Source organism: Fringilla coelebs (genome assembly GCF_963513975.1).
Source record: "Fringilla coelebs genome assembly, chromosome: 8".
NCBI classification, from domain to species: Eukaryota; Metazoa; Chordata; class Aves; order Passeriformes; family Fringillidae; genus Fringilla; species Fringilla coelebs.
In genome coordinates, this window is record NC_140066.1 from 12,047,243 (window position 1) to 12,065,603 (window position 18,361).

Here is an 18,361-nt window from a genome sequence, read left to right on the forward strand (position 1 = left end):
AAACAGGAAGAGAAATTTCAAGTGGGATGGCAAGGCTGCCCACTGCTCCTTTTGTCCCTTGGAATAAAATTTTTTTCTTTTTGTCCCAGGAATGATAATTCCTAGGCATGATTGCCACAAGCCTCTCCAGACAGCAGCATTCAGTGTCCCATCCAAAGAGTCAGGAACCAGCTTCTCTTTGTCACAGCTAGAGGGGTCTGAGCAGCAGGGGCACCTAATACATCCAAATAGGATCTCTGCAGTAAATTACAGATCACCACAGCAGACACAGCCATCCTGCCAGATTTGTGAACAGAACTCCTGATCAAGTCAGCTGACTTTCACCCACCATGTGCTGTACTCTCACTCAAAGCACCAAGCTGAGAAGTCTCACAATCTCTCATTTTCTATTTTATTTTCCCATGACACCTGGGAGGACAGCCAGAGAAATCTAGCCAAATTACTAGAACTGTACAGGAATAGCACTGAGGAGCATTGCAGTTTTCCAAAACATGTCTAAGGACAACATGTTACAGTTTTCTGAGCATGAAGTACTTGGGAAGCTTTGTCTTTTCCTCTTGAAGACTTCCCCCATTTACTTTTAAATAAGATCACCCCTTTAAACAAACTGTGACTTCTAGCCTTAGTCTTGTAATGAGACAAATCTCTTGCCAGGTTTTCCTACCTACACCACATATTTATTCAACTTTGTACTTTAGAGACCAAGGAAGAATGCCATTAAGAAGAAAAAAAAGTACCAATCTGAAAATGAAGGGTATTATCCTTTTTAAGCACGAGATTTGATTTCTGGTATCACAAAGTATGACATCCTCTGGAGACAACAGACAAGGTGGTTGATGAGAACATAGTAAGTTTGGGGAAAAACGTCTTCTAGAATTTTTTTAATGAGCTCTGCCTTTTAAAAAAAAACACATTTATAATGCTCTGGTGTAATTTGCAGACAATAGTAAATCAGAAAGAGTTGTGAATATCAGTCAGAGCTGAGAAATGTTAGTGACAGAGCCAGAGGCACTAGTGGGCAGAAAATGACAGCGTGATTTTCAATTTAGAAAAAAGTCACATAAAAAACACCTAGGGACATAAAAATCAACGTGAGGCTGGCTATTCACTGAGTAGAAGAAATCTAGAAAATACAACAAAAGAGAATTGTGGGTGATAGAAACTCCCATGTTGCAGAAATACCAAAAAACAATACAGCATGAGTGCAGTTGCACACTAAAATCCATGAAGACAATGCATTGCAGAAATGATAATTGCCTGACCTTTGGCCCACTTTTGGCATGAACACACTACATAGAATTAATTCAGTGCAGGAAATAATGTTAGCTGTAAGACTGACAAATTGCAGCGTGTTAAGAAAAGACCAGCAGAACAGATTAAAGCATGGAAGAAATGATTTATGACAGAAAATTTATATAATTAAATATTTATCAACCTGGGTAGCTGAAAATGGAGACAGGATGGGAAGACATAACAGTCTGAAAGGGTATTAACAATGAAAAGAGGAGATGAATTACACACTCCCATGTCTGCAGTGTGCTGGCATGCAGGACTGGGTTCTAGCCTAAGTTTTAAATACTGAGCCCTAAGACTGTTGCTTAGGGAGGCAAAGAATCCCTCATTCCTTGAACTCCCACCATTTTTCCCACCTTATTCCTCAAACATCATCTAACACATTGAGTCCTGTTCTGACTCATTTCACTCTCCCTCAACTCCTTTGCTCCCAAATTCCCACAGCTTGACACCATCCCTATGGTCTGGGATGGGGTGGCCACTCAAATTTTCCCACTCAACTTTGTTCTGTTGAAACTGCAGAGCAAACTTCTGTAAGGGCACTTCAGTCCTGTCCGGGTGGGATAAGCCTCTCCATCACCAAATGCAAGCAGGACACAAACATTTCCCTGTCTCCCAAAGGTGACCCATCAGAGCAGGGGGTCTGATGGCCCACCTGCAGGTGAGACAAGGCAGCTGTGCCCAGGGTCATGGGAAGCCCCTGCCACAGGATAACTTACAGCAAATTACTTAGTGCTGGGCAAACATAGCACACACAACTACATGCTTCTACTCCTCTGTTAAACCTTTAGCCAACTGATGGAAAACTAGGAAAGTTAATCAAGTTCAACCTTCACCAGACATGTCATTGAACACACCAAGGCTGCTGGGCTTGAATGTTTCTGATATTCCACTCCAATATTTCATATTTTCAATCATTCTCACACTTAGCACTTTTCTGTGATAATTCAGATGTACATTCTCAAGGAGCGAGATATATGACACTAACTTTCTAGGCTTCAGCTGAGACTCCTCTGCATTTACACAGATATCTTGGAGATGTCCTAAAAGAATTAGGTTTATTGAAGAATCTATCCAGAGCTGATAATATTTGCTCAAGATTTACAAAAATTTCTGAGAAACTTATATCCAATATCTGAGAAAACTGATGAGTGAGGATGCTGTCTTGAGAAGGAGAAGAGATTTCTTTTTCATAAAAGAATCACAACAATCCTTGCACTACTCCAAGAATTCTCATAATGTTCACAATTGCAAGTAGCAAGTCCTCTAATGATGTATGAAGTACTTCTGATTATCTTGCTCACCATATATGGGATAAATAATGCCCCAGATTATCATTTTCATTTTTTAAGGCTCCCCACAGACAAATTCCTTGGCCATCTGTTCTCTGGACCTGCTGTAAATGGATGCCTGCACCATGCCCAACCTGCTGAGACAGACAGCTACCCCTGGCTTCATGGCACTGCACTTGCCTCCCAAGGAGGGCATTTTTCAAGGAATTAATGACTGGGAACTGTCACAGAAAGCTGTACAATTATTAATAATACCACAAAAGCAAGCGGGAAATTAATATTTACTATTTCCCATCACACAAGGCATAGGAAAATCAGTGTTACTGTGAGGCAGCTCACTAAAACAAGCTAAAGAATGTACAAAATGAGAACATTTTGAAACTCCTTGTTCAGATAGCACCAAGACCCAGAATATACATTGATCCAAAACAGAAGGAGAAAAGTTAATGGAAAACACATCCGACAACTTCCATAAAAAATTATTCATGTGCAGCTTCTGATTTGAGATATCCCAAAAGTGCTTCCCAGAAACAAGAAAAATATCCCAAAGACAGGTTTTATATATGTGTAAGGTTTCTTACCTTCACAGTTTACTGTCACAAACAGGAGGCTGAGCAAGGAGAACTTTCAATCAAACCCAGGATCCCAGCAATTTTTTTTTCATGTTTTCAAAATTCTATACTTCGGAGTGAAATACATTAACTATCACTCCATCACCTCTCAAAAAACCCCTCCTCTATCCTAGGAGTTAAAGTGCTTTACTGCACAATTCTGAAAGTACCAATCACTAAACAGAACCGCTGTATTTAACCTTTTTTTGAACAATTTTTCTGATAGCATTTGACTGATTTCCTCCCTTTTCAAGTAACACCAAGGAGCTCTTTCTTAGTCACACAGGCCACATCAATTACAACGTCCACACCTGAATTCACAGCTGAATCCAATTCAGAACTACATTACTATTTTCAGATCTTCCCCACCTCTTGTTGTTTCTTAGATTTTAGTCCTCTCTTGATGCACAACTTCTCTCTTTTCTTTAGCATCTGGACCCTTTCACAATTAAGAATTTGTCTGTTGTTTAAGTTGAACACCTTGAAATTATCCATTTCCAAGTTCAATGATCTCCTCCCTTATGCTTTCAGCCTACTCTTCCTATGCTTTAAAGAAATTTGGCCACCAGACAAATCAGACTACTGAGGCCAAGAAGGGAAAAGAATATGAATTCAGCAGAAAATATCATCCTATAAATCTAGTTGACACTTGATAAAAATCATCTAGGGGGAAAAAAAAAGCTGAAAACACCTTACTTTTTTCTATCAATACAAAGATTAATCCAAAGGATAATACCTACTGCAATTTACAAATCAGTATTATGTCAATCTACAGTCAGGAATTATTTTTGAAGAATACAATTTTTATTAATTGTCTTTAAAATTACTGTACATGTGGTGATTACTAATTACTGTGCATTACTAAGTTATATTAAAATGACAACACAATCTCTTTAAAATGAAGGTCAAATTCAGTTTCTTGCCTACTACTAAAATTATATTTTGCTTCACATACGGAGCTGTAGGAAAAAAATCTAAATTATGTGTTCCCATTAGCTGCAGATGCTGATAGATTAGCACTATCAAAACAAGAAATAAAGATGTCAGTGTTGCTAGACAACCACTTCTCTTTTTAACCCTACCAATGACGCAAGCTGTAAGAGCAGAGAGAAAAATTTGCTGTCATGCTTTAGGAACCTCTGCAGTTATATTTGTGATGAGACTATTTTTTCTAGTTTTTTTAAATATAAAAACAAACATTCATGGTCAGCTAAGTGACACTTCAGATTTGGCACTTACTGATGAAAATGATATTCATAAGGTTTCTGTGCTATAACAATTTCATTATGGTATTAAATTGATGTGATACCAATTAAAAATTATGGGCCTTAAAAGTCAGTTTAAGTCTATTTTTATTAAAACATATGTCTGGGACTTGAACACATGCATTCTGTACCTACCTGTATCATTTCTGATTATCAAGCTGATAGTAAACTACTGATTTTGCTAGTAGCTTCTCTTAGTAGTTAAGGAAGCATGATAAATTCATAGGCAAACAGAAATCCTGATGCTTTCCAAGGATATCCTATCTATTTCCAGCTCCCTTAATAAAAACCCCATTAATGGAGAAACCAAATATTCAAGAGTTGAGGAATGTTAAAATTCCATTGTAATAACAATTTTAACTCATCCCTGCTTGGGTGAAATTGCTACTGGTGCTATATACTGTGAAATCATTTAAACAGTGGCAAATATATTGAGTAAACAGAGGATCAGCTCTGGAGAAAATGTTATATGTGATATACATAACCACAAAAGATTTAAGTGCAGGTATTTTGTTCTCTAGTATAGCTTTTCATATATCACTAAAAATTGTCCAGAATTTTCTGGCTTTGCTCCAGTCTCTATCAGCAGAGACATGTCCCAAAAAGGTGTCCTACATCACTAAACTTGTTTCTCTACCCCTCTTCCAGATTTACATTGATCAATAATTATAGGTATTGGAAAAAATGCACTAACATTCCTTCTCTCCCACAGGGACCCACAATAAAAATAATTATTTAGGTAATTCAAATGTTAATGTGGCCAAAGCTTTTAGAAGCAGATTAAGCAAAGCATTCAAAATCAAGTGATGCAGCAAATGTCTCACCAATTTTGAAAAAGTCTCTATTTCAGCCATTTATCATGGGAATAGAAAATGTTTGACACCTTGGAGTAAAAGTGAGGGCAGAAAGTATTGCAAAAAATTGGTTGAAAGTCAGACAACCTTTACAGCCTTTGCAATACATCTCTAAGTGACAGTAGGGAAATGCTCTTCCAGTCCCCCATTCTTGTACATTCTCATGCTGGTTGGAATAATCTAGTTAGAAGAGCAAAAGGATGATGAGATCAATTTCAGATCAATTAGGTCCTGCAGCACCAAGTTTGGCTTTTTCAGCTGCACTATGTCTCTGTGCAGCTGAGGGCAAGCAGCAATACAGAGGGACTCAGAGCAGCACTAAAAAGATGGAAGGAAAAAAACTCCTAAAGGGTTCTTCTTTTCCTCCACCCCAACCTTTGCTGGCAGTGCAGTGCACGTTCCAGAATGCAAAAGGGAAGATGAAAGACAGTGTTACATGGAGCCTATGAAAAATTTTAGACTCTTGTGCTTGTGTTTTGTCTTGCACGTATTTTTTCCCCCAGTCTCATTTTTGCATTGAGATTGGATTAATTTGGCGAAGGCCAAGTCATTCAAGCAAGATTTTATCATCTTGCTGCTCATCTATCTCATGAAAACACTGAATATTTACCTCTCCTGCTTCAGTATGTGAAATGACCTCAATAAACACTTTAGAAAAATAGATAAAAGTACATTTTCATCTTGAAACTGGCCAAGGAAAATCAATTCTGCATAGATTGTGTTTATTAGGCACAGGGAAACTGATAGCCTGTGGGTTTAATCTATGAAATTATACACTCAAGCATGCATCTCAGACAGTAAAGCAACTCAACTCAACCAGGGTTCACAGGGAGATATGCAAGTGCAGATTTTAAAGTTCTGGGTTAGTATCTTCCTCCAGAATATCAATGAAAACAAAGTTTTCAAATTATAAACCAAAAATCTGTCAGTTTTATTGCAGTTTCCAGCCCATATTCTAAAGCTGTGGGAACTTTTTCACAAGATCAGCTAGCTGGGTTTCAGCTTTCCTTTTGTGAAGAGCTACATGCTCAGTACTAATGAGTACCTAAAGACTCAAAAATTTCATCTAACTTAAACAGGCATACTAAAAAGAGAGGTAAGCAGAATTTTGTAGTAAAATAGTTCATCTATTGAACTTCCACTGTTATTTTTCCTTGTGGAAACAGAAGTGAATTTTTTATTTCTCAGCACATAATTCTGAGATGTTTGTTCTACTCCCATATTCTGGTTCTGTGAGGTCACCTGAAGCATTGCCAACATCTTTAATAAAAGCAGGCTGTCACCTGTCATGTTTAAACTGATGTAATAGTGATAGCTACTAGGGGTCATCTATTCCACTGCATCACTGGAAAAATGAACATTAGAGCCTATAGAAGGCTTAATCTCCTAAACATCAGATACAATTTTCTCACATATAAACTGCCCTTTCAGTCTGAAGAAAGGATTTAGATGTTGATTGCTTACCTCAATATTTTTCATTAATCACAAAGCAAGAATCATTACAAAAAACAAATTCCCAAATAACAGGAAGATTTAATGCAGTTTATATGTATATATTTTTAATGTCATATGTGAAAAAAAGCAAAGTTCCTTTAAGACTCTTTGATGGTTTTTAAAACCCATATTCAGATGTTTTGTCCTGTTTTGCTGATGAGATGGAAGACATACATTGTTGTGAAACAAAAAAAAAGTGGTAGCTGACCCTTAGATCTTTCAGAAAAATCTTTCATAAAACAGACCTTCAAACAAAATGAAATTTATAAATAAGCAAACCAAAACTATTGTTATCTGCTGATGTTATTTGAAATTAATCAAGCGTTCAGGTATTTGAAAGGAAGCAGAAATAATGAAAAAAGAAATAATGTGATGGCAATTCTTGAAACCTCTGATTCAAACAGGGAAAGAACATTGAAGCAGAAGAAAAAATGACAAAAACCTCCCAGCCAAACTTGCTAATCAGTTAATTGAGAAATACTCACAGAGAAAACAAATTATTCCTTCTAATCAAACATCATTTGCAGAAGAAATGAAATCACATTTAACTGAAAAATGGCACAAAACCAGGTGAACAAAAAGATAAATTTGAGATAATTGAAAAGATAACTGCAAAGTCAGGGAACAGAACACCGATTTGAGGTCTAATCAGTTTCCTGGACATTTTGAAGCATGGAAGAGTTGGTTCAACAAATTAACATGCTAAAGTGGGGTACATGGAGACTAGGATTGGTAAACTTTATATCAATGTGTTTTAAAGTTTCACATATCTTAAATTCATACAGGTCCAATTTGGAAAAACAGCAATATTTCTTGCACAGGAAAATATGATCATATTCCCTCCTTCTCTTTAGAAAGACTGTCTTTGAAGTCTCAAATGCTCATATTGTAAAATAAATATTAATGACATGTTTTATTTACAAAACAAATTCTCTTTTAAGTAAACAGATTAAAACTTTCATCGTACACTGGAGAAATATTAGCTAGTTGGGGAATAAAAAAATAAAAATGATTAAAAAAACCAAACCAAACAAACAAAACCAAAAAAGAAAAATAAAGACCCTAACCAACACCTCTAACCCAGTTTGTTTGGGCTTTTTGAGAAAGCCCTGAATCAAAGAACCTCTCCTGATTTATATTTTCTAACTTCAAAGCCTCTCCTAATATACACTTTCTGACCAGAAATTGTGAAATAATCTTTAATGCAGATGGACTGAATCTGGAATTCAATGAAACAAAGTATCAGTCAAAGAAAAGCAATGAAAGGGAAAAGCAATAAATTTTCCAAAAGCCTACACTGAAAGAGGTTACCCATGCAAGATGTTTAATTAACTTCTTTTATTAAGTAAATTTACTTAATAATGTCAACTGTTCACAGCTCCTGCATGTCCTGTTCCCATGGGATGCTGATTCCTGAGCACAGAGAGAGCACAAACAGGACAGCAGCTTGGGTGCAGCCTGTCTGTCTGTCCCTGCAGAGCAGCACAGCCAAAATTCATCAGGACTGCTACAGCCCAGTCTTCCAAACTGGGACATGTTCAGCAGCTCTAAGCACAGATATTTTTGGTGGCAAAATTGAAAGTAGTGCTAATAAAGGCTTCTTAGCAGCCATGTGATTTGTCTATGGCTAATAAAAGATTGCCTGATTCAAGTGGCTCCCTGGGTGTAGCTCTTCCTATACATCTGTTCTCCTGAGCATCTGCTGTCCCTTCCCTGCAAATAAAAGGCCTGCTGACAGCTGATCTTATCATCTGAGATAGAAAGATATCTTTTGAGCCATAAACCAGTCAAATAAATAACTGTTATTCCTGAGTTATGTGCAAAACCAAAACTTTAACAAATCTAGCACATGGACCTGTTGCAGGGAGTCTAGAGGAGCCACAGAGATGGTCAGAGGCTGGAGCCAGGCTGAGAGAGCTGGGGATGGTCAGCATGGAGAAAAGGAGGCTCCAAGGACACCTTATTGCAGCCTTCCAGAACTAGGAGCAGCTTACAATAAAAGAGAGAGAGGGACCTTTTACACGTGCAGATGGTGACAGGACAAGGGGGAATGGTTTAAAACTAAAAAATGAGGGATTTAGATTAGAAGTAAGGAAGAAATTCTTTATTCATATGGTGAGGAGGCGCTGATGAGGCCCCAGCTCTGGAAGGGGTCAAGAGCAGGTTGGATGGGGCTCTGAGAGGAACCTGACCCAGGGGAAGGTGTCCCTGCCCATGGCAGGTGGGCTGGAAGTAGGTGATAACTTTAAGGTCCCTTCTAACCCAAACCATTCTATGATTCTGTTGTTCTCTGGTCTGGAAAGAGCTCTGGCCTGGCCAGAGAGAAGGACTCCTCAAGCAGTTCCCAAAGCTGGATGGAAGTCCAGAGTTACTCAGTTTTAGTTATTGCTCTCCCTGACCACAGTAACAGGAGGAAATGGGAAATATTTGCCTCCACTGCAAGCCTTGGATGTAAGAATTGCTCCACTTAACATTAATATTATGATTATTTTTCTACTACTTGAACTATTTTGGAAAGAGAATACAATGTTTTTGTCTGCAGAAATAGCAGACAGATGTTTGGGTTAAACTTCTAAAACACTGAGGCTTATGTAAGTTATCAGCATTTAATTTTATAGTTTATTCTTCTGATCTGTATCTGCATGATCACCTCAGTGTATGAAGGACAAGGACAAGACAGAATTCAAACTGCTGGATGCCACACCTGAGAAGTTGATAACTGCTTTGTTCAGTTTTAACTGCTATATCAACACCAATGAAAAGATGCATTTTAAAAACTTCATCAACAACATGCTAAGCACAAGGGTTCAGATTTCAAGTTCTGCTGATATCAAAATTAGCCCATGGTCTGACAAAACTCTTCAGGTTTCTCCTTTTAGGAAAGTTACCCAGATAATTTATTTTTAAACTTTCAAACCTTACCATACTTACTAAAACACTGATCGCAACTTCTGCATTAAAGAGAAATAGATGCAAACTTACTCAGCAACCAGGGGAAAATATTTCTCTCTAGCACTCAAATACACATGATAAGAATACAGTGGCCCTTAAAAATCTCTCACCATTCAATCAGGTAACTAAAAGAAACAGCCATGGCTTGTCTAACATATGTACAAGCCTGGTCTCGATGAGGTTGGAAAGACTCACACTACCATGTCTTCTGGGCAAATTTGTGGAAATTAAAAATGGCATCCAAATGTCATAATTGGGCAAGGCTAAGAAACAGCACACTCAGAACTGTCACCATCAATTCAGCTGTCACCCTCTTTACACCTCTCTCCATTTCTGCCATTATATAGAATTATATTCCTGGTACTACAAACCATTTCTGACCAATACATGCACCAACTGAGCATGAAGCCTTTCAGCAAGATTTCCCAATTCACAGTAAAAATAGATGCATTGCACTTGGTTTAGAGTTAATTGCATGAACTATTATCAATTTTTGCTGTTACTCGTATTTTTTATAGGTTCACTAACTATTATAGTACATTTTGGAGGAAAAGATATTAGAAAGACAGAATAAAGCTTTTCTCCAAATTCCCTGTTATAAGACTCTTTTTCAACTTTACCAAACTCTAATCAGCTTGACCGTGATTTTCTAGGCTGAGCACTTTTCTGAAAAGATTTGTGTGTGTTCATGCACATTCATGTGCAAGGGGGAAAAAAGGGAAAACACAGTTTTCCCTTTTAAAAAGTCATATTATAACTTTGACACAAACCTAGTCTAGCAGACCCATCGTGTGCATTGCAGAGTAGTGGATGTGCTTTGACTAATAACTCCATAAAAATTAACCTTCTATGAGCCTTACAGCTTTTCAGTTAACTGAGCTCAGTTTTGGTTTGCAAGTGATCTTCCCTGAAGAAGTTTTTTTTCCCTGTTTATTAGTTTCAGGTAGGATTTACTACCATGTAAAAAAAACTTAGAAGAAAGTGAACTATTCTAATCAGATAGTTCATTAATCTGTTCTTGAAAGATATTTTAGGAGCATGTGCAAGGAAGTTTTCTCCTTACATACAAGTTTATTCAAGCTTAGAAACAAACTGGTGAGTTTGCAATTAATAAAAGATGAAATTATTTTGACATAAATATCAATACAGAAAAATAAATTACATAAAGTATTACAAACAAAATTTTATTTATTAAAATATTAATAATGAGACAGCATTTCTGCTCCTAAAACCAGACTATGGATAAACCAGAGTCAATTTATATAATAGGCCCTTAGGGAATGACTATATAGAGGTGCTTCTGGATGAAAATTGAGACAGCTTTACATATCATCAGGACAGAATATAAACACTTAGATATCTCTGTATTATAACTAGAGGAACAAAAAGAACCAAGATTTGTGTTCCAGAAGAATAATTTTCCAGGTGGAAATGAAATGAAAGAGAGCAGAAGGAGAGGTAAAAATTAACAATAATAACTCAGATATTTATTTATTTTGAAATTGACAAATGCCTTTCCTTTTTTGTTAGACTGGCTTTGGAAAAAAGCAATCTTAGGCTGGAAAATATTATTAGATGAAGTAATAGCAAGTTGGTTTGGAAAAAATGGAACAATGGTACACTTTGGATATCAAAAAAGTAGGGACTAATACTATGTATTTTTTAAATTCCAATAGGAAAGATAATAACTGTTGAAAGTCAAGCTAGTATAAGTCTGGAAATTATATTGAAACAAATATTATTAGTCACACATTTGGAAGAAGATCAGGAAAAGCTAAATAAATTCTTTGCTTTTTTTCTATGCAAGACTGGTGAAACAGCAACTGAAGCATCTGTGTACTGAAATAGAACCATCCACATGGATGTGGAAGCAAAACTTAGAAAACAAGCATGAGGGTAACAGTCCTGGATGACCCCTGGCCCAGATTGCAAAGGAACTAACATATGAAATTATAAATGCATAAACAAGGTTTGCAAATAACATTGGCTGTCCTGCTCTGCAGGTTTCTAGCATGACTAAAGAGAAAAAAAATCACACACTTAAAAAAGGACATGTTAAGAAACTGAGATTACTTAGTCTGGCTTCAATAACATGTAATCTTCAGGGGAAAGCAGATGGATTTAGGAGTAAATAAATCTATAAGTTAAAAGGGTGAATTATTTCAAAATAGTATTTTACCCTAAAACCAGAAAACCTTCTATCACTGTGAATTCAATACATCTATTCAGTAAGTGTTTTTTTGAAAAAAATTCATGCCTTTAATGGATGCATTAAACCAATTCTAATATATCCCATACTCCAAGCAGATTTTCTCAGTCCTGTGCTTCCCATTCAGATTTTAAGCAGGTAAAATCAGAATCATCTGGCACTTAAAGTCTTCTCAGAAATTTTACTTGCACTGAAAAGGAGCCTGATGCCATGGTGACTGGGCTATGCTGTCACTATGATGCCTAACGTACCCAACAGGAAGGCAGGAAATCTTTAAAGGCTGAGCCACTGGGAGGGATGGAGGAAGGGGCAGAAAGAGAGAGTCAACAGAAAGTAAATGAAGGGCAGACAAGAAAACCAATGTGAACTTTGCTAGGATTTTAAAACAAAGTCACAGATAAGTTTCTTTATCATTACAAAGGGTGGGTTTACTCAGAAATAACAGCAAGTTCTAAACCACTGCTAGTGTTGTAAAAATAGAAAATCTCTTTCTGGTGGTTGCCCTATTTCTGGACTTTTCTTTTTTAAACCAAACCCAATTGTTCTGTATTGCTGTGACCTGAGAGGCCAGACTTCAGTCAAATCAGGCATCCCTGTGTGATTGCTCCAGCTCTCCTCAAGTCTCATGCAATTAAAAACATAATACTGACACACATTAATGACAAAAGTTAATGCAAGGGCTAATTGAGACCATCTCCCTCACAGGCCATTTCCCAGCATTAATAGCATGGAAAGCAGCCGTTAATATGTAATTAAATTTCCAGGATGCATGGGCTATCAAACCAGGTAGCTGGAACCCTTCTTCACACCTTTTAACCTCTCATTACCTCTGGAGCCCAAAATAGCCACTGTTCTTGGCAGTTCTGTGTTAATACCTTCCCCTACAAAAGCAAACTGGCTGGCACCAAGGACCCATTCTGCAGCAACAAAAGCCAGCTCGGTGAAGCAAGCTGAATTTTCTAAGCTTTACTTGTCAGGAGATACCAAGCAACATATTACCAACTACCCTTTCAGGGGTAAAGGTATGTAAATGTTTTGCTAACAGCAGATACCAACCCCTCAGAATTTCTGGGCCCTGACCAACTCATTCTAATATAAATTATATTCCTCTGATGGAAATTAACTGATTTTATTAACAAAACAAAACGTTGACATTTTAATTCCTTCTGAGTCTGCTCCCACCCTGAATGAATAGAAAATGATTCAAAGTGAAAATGGCTGGTGTGGGGTCGAGAGAGATGCTTCCACAGTGTTTCAGGGAGAACACCAAGGTTTTGAGAGACAGGTCCTCGTGGATATCACCATTACAGAAAAAGGAAATCAGAGGTACACTTTCCCATTTCAGGCACACACTTTGAGCTACCTCAAGTTTCTGGAACAGTCAGCACTACCCAAATATCAGCTGAGTATTCGTCAGTAGGAGTGCACTCGCCACAGGGCCCTTCTAATGCTGTTGAATAAACAGCAGACAATCACTCATGCCAGCCTCTGATAAGAGCAAAGCCAAAGTGTACTGCTGAGAAAAGGCATCCAATTTATCCCTGAACCCACATAAATACTCCTTATTGAAATATCTGTTCCCCTGACAGCAGACTCCTTGGGCTTCTGGGGTTATTTGAACTTAAAATTTATTTGGGTTCTATGGCAATCTGAAATGAAACCTTTGAGCATTCTGGAACAACAATCGTCATGGCAGACTTCCCTACTCCTCTGAGTCAAGGATGGACCCTCTGTCCTTCAATTTAAGGGATAAATTTAAAGTTGGTTTCTAGGAAGGGCCTTAACTCCAAATATGGGCAGCATCTGAATCCATCATTCAGCTGAGGCAAATTTTCATTCATCTGGATGAACTATTTCAACTATTTCCAAACTGGACACATTTCCGGTCAGCAAGGAGGAAGAAAGAAGTGCTAGCCTAGCATTTGAATGGTCAATTTTTCAGTTTAAAAAATTTGTTAAAGAATTTTTAGCCTTAGAGATTTGCATCTTTCTCAGTTCCAGGTAAACGTTGAGAGTTTTGGTTTTATAACCACATATTAATTAGTCTTTTCAAAACACCAATGGCCAAATTTTTTTTGGTCACAATTTAATAGAGAAATAAAAAATAAAATCAAGGGTCAGGTCCTTAAAAACAACTGAACCAAAGTGATCTTTTTCAGGAATGCTTCAGATATCAAAATACCGTTTCACAATGGAAACTTCAACCGAACTGAGCTGCAGTATTAAAAACACTTCATAAAATCTGTTTTCAAGGGCTCAGCATCCTTGTAAAATCAGGTAGTGCACATTATATGTCAAGGCTATTGCTTTAGAAACCTGAGATCATCTCCTTGCTGTGCAGGGAGATTGAGTCACTGGTACAGCACTGAAGAATTAAGTTCACTTGAACACTCTGTAGGAAGGAGCATCCCTCTGTTTTCTAAAGGATCCTCTCGTATGAGACAGAGCGAGAGGCAAATGGTTTTGGAGATGGGTTGCCCACCTCATAGGCTGGGATGTGGGCAGACACAACAACTGCTTAAAAAGCTGCTGCAGAAACAGATAATAATTAATCAGCTCCCCTTACCCATGGTGAGGACAAACAGAGACAATCAATGCATTTTGTCAGGACTCTTTGGATGAGGCATTGCATTAGAAATCAGGTAAAGAAACCAACCCCAAACTTCCTAACAACAAAAATACCAAGCTATGCAATAGGATGACAACAGCAACTCAGAAATCCATAGCACTGGAGCACGCAGAGAGAGCAGGCAAAACCACAAACACAGAGGTTGAGCTGCATTGTGGAATAGGAATGAAACCAATCCAATTCAGTACCTTTTTTTATAAACTGTGATTTAAAACATCTTAATCTTTTCACAAAATGAAATTGGAAAAAACCAAAAAATTACCATTTTCAGCTTTTCCACCAGCTTTAGCAACCATGAAACATTCTTCCCAGTTAATATTACAGCTTGTTTATCTACAGATCTACAGACAAAATGTCCTTTTACTTTTTTTTAACACGGTCTTGTGTTCTATCTCCATGTGGTTCTTGCCATTCCAAAAGTAAACAGAAGCACAAATATCTGCATACAGCTAATGGCAGCTGTGTGCAGCCACCTTTTCAGCCAAAATAATAATTCATACCATTTATTTAATTGGTTCTGAAAACATCATTTTTCATAATTACAGACATATGGACGTAATAACTGCCATTCAAAAAAACCCACTGGTTTTACAGTCAGTTCAGATTCTTGAATATATATATATTTCTAACATCAAATGTAATATTTTGGGCTGCAAACTGAAGAAAGAAAAGATACAACTTTTGTAGTGGTTTTGCATTCTGGAATATACATTTTAAGTCAATGATTTCTGTACACAGCAGATCACCACTGCAGGGGGTTTGCCCTTAACAGTCAAGGTTAAAGTTACTCCCAAGTCTATTTTACTGTCCATAACTCAAATTTCATTGCTTTAACCTCAAAATAATGTTTGAGAGAGAAGATATAGCAGGTCTAATGCTTGGAATTTGTTACTGCAGTTTAAAATAACAAAATTTTCAGCACCTTAATTGAAGTGCAAAATTTTGAGTTGAGTGTGGAGGCTTAACAGTGACTAAGCACAGAAGCATATATCTGTAAAAGAAAAAGGCAAAATAATAATGAAAAATGCTTTGTTCTCTCTTTATTTGTAACAAAATACAAGGAGGCATGAGGAGATGAAATTTAGCAGGATATGTGAGGGTAAGAAATAAGTACACAGGTTACATTGCTTCAGAAGAACTCAGGAAAATCCCTGCTTTGCACAGACTTTGGTCATTTCTTGGAAGGCACCCAGCCACTCAACAGATAAAACTGACCAGTCTAAAGCACGATTCTGCAATTATGTGATTTTCACAGAATCACACAGTTAACTAGGTTGGAAAAGACCTTTGGGTTCATCAATTCCATTTTGTGGCATTCAATGATAAGTCAAGGAAAAGGACCAGCTCTGACCTCATTCCATTTGTACATTCTGTGAATATTTAGCATGTGGGGAAAAGCGAAAATCACAGTAACCATATCCTAAGTAAAAATACTTTGGTTTTTTTTTTTTTTCCTGGATGGCCTCTTGTGTTCTTGTGTTTGTCTGGGATGGTTTTCAGTACTGCAATGGTAGAGATGTCACAGCTTCCCCAGGCAGCCTGGCCTTTATGGCAGCTACAGGCAAGTGCAGTTGCACTACAAGTTTTTGTACACAACACTGCCAACTTCTGCCTTAGAATTCAATGAGATTCTTGACCTGCTCGTTATCTCTGCAGCAAAGACTCCCAATTATTTTGGCAATGAGTAACCTAAGGACTACTCTGGCATATGCAAATCTTCACTATCTGATCTGAAGAAGGTTGTCAATCAACTGCTCCAGAAAATAACGCTCCCGTCATCAGCTAGAGCTTCTAAATAAATAGACATCTGAGAGGGTTTTACTCATGCAGTTTCTGTAATATGTAGCTTTACAAGTTTAATTTGAAGTGGAATTTACTCCATATTTACTCTGACAAAAGCAGTCATTGACAAAACAATAGCAGCAATCCTCCCAGCCAAACTGGGTCTATTCTTCCCTAACATCCTGCATTGGGTCAAATTCCAATGGAGAATGGAATTTGCAAAGAACTAATAAAGCATCCTCTTAGGAATTGAAAGGAAAAGGTTACAGAAAGAAATAAGGGAGTCCTTCTTATTTTTAATAAGGCATATAAGGGAGATATAAGGGAGTCCTTCCTATTTTTAAACTGTTTTCATGATCACTTTTATAATAATGTTAATGTCTTATTGATATGATCATGAGTAGGCAATTTAGTGACCTTTCTATCAATGTGAAAGGAAAGAACTGTACTAAAGAATGAGCTGCCAGGCCTGTGGTTCTCTGAATGTGCAAGAATGTCAGTCACAGTCACTTTAGTTGCTCTATTCACTCCTGTCGTGCCCGTGGAGGACGCCCAGCTTCAGCCACTGCCACCTGTCACCTCAGAGAAATGTGGTTTAAAATCTGGTTATATCCTTTGCCATTGATACCTGTCCCTGCCCTGTCTCTCTCCACTGAATATTCCCAGTGGTGCAGGATCTTAAGGGACAATTCCAGTACCACAAAGAGTGGCTGAAGCACAGCCTTTGTTACAGCAGGTGTCCTCCATGGCACAAAATCTTTTTCTTCTCCTACCCAGCCATTTTCACTTGATGCACCTTGAATACACTTACAATTCTGGTTGACTTCTAAGAGACCTGAATGAACCTGGATAGACATCCTAAACACAGCTGATTATCCAGGATGATGCACCTCTCCATGGCCACTGCCCAAAGATTCTTTCTCCTGATGAATTTCAGTCCACAGAGAGTTCAGATGAAATACTCTCATGGATATACTTCATGCTGTTCACTCACAGGCTGGAGGAGAAGTCTCCTTACACTCTACAGCAGCACATGGCTCACAGGTATTTACTATTCATGCCACCATGCAGAGTTAGATGCGGAAATTAATGGGGTTAGAAGAAGGCTGCCACATTGGTTCAAATTTTCAGGGAAAAAAAACCCCAAAGTATGATTTTGCCTGCAATCAGCCTAAGGAAACATTTCCTAAGCTCTTGGATATGGGCTGCAGTTCTGCTTCATTATGAATTAGAGTCCAGTAAACCCCTAGTACCTTTAGCACAGTCAGAAGTATATATATAATTAAATAAAATGAAGAAAAAAAATCTGAAGAACTCATATCTCACTCTCACAGGACCATCCTTATCCAATAAGACCAGAATAAAAAAAAAAAAACAACAATCATTTTCTACTCTGCAGAGGGAAACACAGGCAGAACACCTAATGGATATTTAAGTGGTACAATCATTTGTACTATCCTTCATTCAGTTTTCTAATCAAGAATATATACCTATCTCAGCTCTTTCACCTTTTGCTGTAATACTTTTCCTAGTTTTCTTGGATAATTAGTCAGGATTAAAATCATCCACACACAGTCATATTACAGGAATATAAAATATCAAACACCACGACCCTTTTTTGACACAGATAAATTTGACAAATATTCAGAGCATCTGAGCATAGCTTGACACAAAGGTAGTAGTACAAATAATTTAATAAAGGCTATTCAAAAGCCCACAAAACCTTCCAGATTTAGTAATCCAGTTAGCCAAAAGTGAGAACCTAAACATTTCTTCCACTTTTCTAGTGACACCAAAGTATTTACAGCCCTCACCAAGTTCAGTGAAGCTGTCCTCTATTAGCATCCTAAGAAAATATCTGTATAAACAAACTTATGTACACAAGGGGTGTGAGTGTGATGAAATGATGAAGCCATACTTTGGAGACTTACAGTGGTTAGAAACTAGCTGTGTTCGCCCAGGGAAATCTTTGCCATTTAG